The sequence below is a fragment of the Antechinus flavipes genome, chromosome 3, assembly GCF_016432865.1.
Source record: "Antechinus flavipes isolate AdamAnt ecotype Samford, QLD, Australia chromosome 3, AdamAnt_v2, whole genome shotgun sequence".
Taxonomy (NCBI): domain Eukaryota; kingdom Metazoa; phylum Chordata; class Mammalia; order Dasyuromorphia; family Dasyuridae; genus Antechinus; species Antechinus flavipes.
Window position 1 is genome coordinate 119560409 of NC_067400.1, and position 4532 is coordinate 119564940.

Consider the following 4532-nt stretch of genomic DNA (forward strand, 5'->3'; position numbering starts at 1 on the left):
TTCTTTCTTTCTCTCTCTCTCTTTCTTGCTTTTCTTTCTCTCTTTTTGTCATTTCTATGATCTGATGGATATGAAGTAGAACCTCAGAATAATTTCACTTGTAAATCTCTTCTATCAATGATTTGAGGGATTTTCACTTAATAGACTTTACATTTGTTCCCTTGTTCTTCTCTTCTTTTCTGACTCAGACAACTCTCCCTTGGACTGCTCATGGTAGGAAAGGGATTCTCCTTCAACCTACCATTGACAGCTATAGCAGCAGCTCTCATATGTCAGTAAAACTATATATTTGTCTTTGTGAACTTGAGGCTTACTCTCAAAGCCTTAGTGACCCCTTCTGGTTTGTGTCTTCTTTCCTGAATATAAATGAATAAACAGTTACACTGAGAGATACTTCCAACCCTTAGTAGTTACTTTTTATATTAAGGAAGTGTAGTGTCATAGGTTAATAAAGTATTCCCTGAAGCTACTATAATGTGTATAAGATAAAAATATGGCACCCAAGAGAAGGACAAGCTTAAATCATGTCCTGGCTTACTAAAGGAAAAAAGGTCTTTGAGTGAGTTTCTCAGATGTGCAAACCTAAAATGAAATGGCTGTTCATCAGTCCCACAAAGTATTTCGTGTTTTAATGTGATAAGTTTCAGCCTCCTAGGAGAGTACAAGAGGAGCTGTGGGTTACTGTTTCATGTTTTATGTTTTTGTCAATGTATGTTTATGAGTCTTTTATGTATTAAGCATTTCTTTTATGATGGAAGAAATAAACAGTTGTCATATACTTGATCTACTACACACACTGAGTACATTTCTAGAAGGGACCCTACTAATCCATTCTAAGAAACCCTGAAGATGAACCAAAGCTAAGATTTGTTGAAGTGATATGGAATAGAGGGTATAATAAGAAATGTACGATTAGAAATGATGAATGCAAAGAATTAAAAAGAAATATTGGAAAATTTGTGTAAACTGACATACAATGAAAAAAGTGAAAACAAAAGGTCTATATATATATACGCATATATATATATATATATGTATATGTATATGTATATACATATATATATATTTAATTTATTTAATAAAGCACTTCTATAACATAGTATAATTTTATATTTTTGTATCTAATTTATTTTATTCTTTACAGATTCTCATTCATCCTGAATCAGTCATTAGATGCTTCTGCCTGCAGGAGCATCTTTCTGTAAGTCTCACCTTTCCTTCAGTAGGCTGACAGAAGCCAGTACAACATCCAAAACAGAGAACCATTTTGTGTGTGATTTTATAGAATCCCCGGGCACTTTAGTTCATGAAATAAGAGTTGTGACTCTGCACCAGATGCTTTTTCTTGTGTTTTAGCTTCTCCTCCCAAGGAGAGGGTTGCAGAAGGTCTTTTGCAAGAGGTAGATTGGCCAGGAGATCTTCACTGCCAGAAAAGCACATAGCATAATTTTTAAAAATGTTTGCATATTTTAAAGTGGGGTTGAGAGAGTGGGTTTCAGTTCTCTGATTTCATTGTTGTAGGGCAGAGGTGTCAAATGGCCCATAAAACTCCCAGTGCCACCAGAACCAGATAAAAATATAATTGGAAAATATTCAACCAAAAAATAAAAATAAAAATAGCAAATGCAACATAATGTTAATTTGTGGGTTTATTAATTTATATATGGCCTGCTGGTATATTTTTTCTATATGAGGTCGAGGTCAGTGGTATGGGGAAGTCATAGTGTGAAGACCAATCAATAATTTTTTGGCAATTTATACTTTGGGTTTTTTTTTTTTGCATTTTTTTATTAAACACACACACACACACAGTCTGAATCTGAGCTAAAGGTAACTTCTAACTAAGGTTGAACTCTTGTATTTTATCATCTCCAACTTTAAAGACTAATATTTTCTCCTGGATTTTAGGTGTCTTCCTTGTATGAAAAGATTTACAACAAATTTTTTTTTTTATTCTTTTCTTTTATTACAAAGCAATCTAAGTTTTTTTTTTAATTTTATAGTTATCTTGTTTTTTTTCCTCTGATGTTTGGCTAATACCACTTTCCTACCCAACCTCCCATGAAAAATTTTATAAGAAATACAATTGTTTCCTATTACTGTTGCCATCCTCTCTATTCCCTTCCCATCCACTTTCAGCACCATTCAAAACGAAGCTTGTGCCTCAATTCATCCAGAAAAAGAAATTTTGGTCTATGCTTCCAGGCCTGAGTCAGATCAGACCTCATAATAGTTAGGGGAGGAGTTTAATGAGCAAGTTAATACACCCACTTGCCTTTTCTATTAATTACAATACTGTGCAAACTCTTTGGAAAAAAATAGGAAAAAAAAAGAGTACTGCCAAATTCTTTCTATGATACAAATATGGCACTGATAGGATTATCTATTTTGTCAGATTTTTTTCATATAACCAACCCTTAGTTTTATTAATTACTTCAATAGTTTTCTTAGTTTCTATTTTATTAATCTCTCTTTTGAGTTTCAGTATTTCTAATTTGGTATTTAAGGGGGGGGCATAATTTGTTATTTTTTTTAGCTTTTTTAGTTGCATACCCATTCATTGATCTCTTCTTTCTCTATTGTATTCATGTAGCTATTTAGAAATAAAAATATCCCCTAAGAACTGTTTTGGTTGCATCCAATAGGTTTAAACCAATTGGTTTTTAGTTTATCTTTCCTAGACCTTTGTTGAATATAATATTTATTGCATTGTGGTCTAAAAAGGAATTATTTACTAAGTCTGACTTTCTGCATTTGGTTGTGAGGTTTTTATGTCCTAATACATGATCATTTTTTGAAATTGTATTGCTGAGAAAAATATGTATTCCATATTCAAATTTCTCCAGAGATCTATCATATCTAGTTTTTCTAGGATTCTATTAATTTCCCTAGTTTCTTTCTTATTTATTTTGTGGTTAGATTTGTCTGATTCTGGGAGGGAAAAGTTGAGGTCCCCCATTAATATAGTTTTACTGTCTATTTCTTCCTATAATTGGCTAAATATTCTCTAGAAATTTGGATGCTCTACCACTTGGTGAATATACATTTAATATTATTACTACTTCATTGTTTATGGTACCCTTCATCAAGATGTATTTTCCTGCCTTATCTCTTTTAATTAGATCTATTTTTACTTTTGCTTTATCTGAGATCAGAATTGCTATCTCTGATTTTTTTTTTTTACTTCAGCTGAAGCATAATAAATTCTGCTCCAGCTTCCTATCTTTATTCTGCATATGTCTGTGTCAAATGTGTTTCTTGTAAACAACATATTGTAGAATTCTGTTTTTAATCCACTATGCTATTAGTTTCCATTTTTTGGGAGAGTTTATCGATTTACATTCACAATTATGATTACCTGCTCTATATTTCCCTCCATCCTATTTTTTCCCCCGTATATACTTTTGTTCTCTCTTTCTACCCTGTCCTTAGTTGTGTTTTATTTTTTAACTCATCTACCCCTTACCTTATTTTCTATTACCTCTACTCCTTTTCTTACCTTTTTCCCCAAGTGATTTTGCCCTCCCTTCTATCCAGCCCCTTCCTTTTTCACTTATAATTTTAAAAAGTTGTCTGTAGCATTGGGGGAAATTAAGTATTGCCAGTATGTGCCAGAGTATGCTCTTAAACTTAGATTTTCCTACCTCCAATCCTAATTCTCTATCCAATATTCTGTTCTATGGTTTCCTTTCGTAAATGAAGAGATCTCTAAAAGGAATAGATCACTGGGTAACTAAACAACTAAAAATGGTCACAAGGGTATAGAAAACTTCTCTAGCAGAAAGTTGCAGTTTTGAACACATACACTAAGACAAGTATTCTTTCCAGTGTACCATATTTTCTCTATGTAGAGGAAGCAGAGAGGACAAAGAGATTTTTGTCCCTCTTCCAATCTTCCCCTCAATCCCATATTTCCCCACCAATGATATATAAATCCTGTTTTCCCAGTAGCTATTTCTAGCAATTTGAATGAAATGGAAAACTGTCATTCATATATATGTAGTCAACACCTATAGCATGTTTTCAAGATGAGGGAGGGAGGGACTTGATCTAGGTCAAATTTAAATTTTTGAAATCATTCACTAACCTTTCTGTGTCACTGCTTGAAAAGCATCAATTAAAGTAATGCCACAATATTAATATTCTTGCTTTGGCTCTGAAGAAAGAAGCATTGATGGCCAATAGAGGAGGGTGGATCCAAAAGTAGGGTCTGAAGAATTTTGGTCTTCTCAGATTCCATTTGATTAATTGATTTCCTGAGCAATGCAATCAAACTTCCCCAGCAAGTTAAAAGATCCATTATTTCCCCACATAAAGGATTATAATGCACTTGGACCATGCCATTCTAGCAAATATAGGTTCACTGTATGTGAAAATATTCATAGAAGAACTTTTTGTAAGGATCACAAATTCAAAACATAAAATGTGCTATTAGTATTGAGAGGGTGCTCAACATATAATATCCTCTGAAGGTGCCAATTAGTTAAATCTACAGCTCCTGTTTATGTTAGTACTTAGGACATTTTATGTTT

The 4532-nt window shown here is 32.9% G+C and overlaps 1 pseudogene; it reads right to left on the reverse strand.

The window, feature by feature from the left end:
• Positions 1–1152: 1152 nt before the first annotated feature.
• LOC127557061 (40S ribosomal protein S27-like) lies at positions 1153–1907 on the reverse strand (annotated as a pseudogene).
• Positions 1908–4532: the final 2625 nt, after the last annotated feature.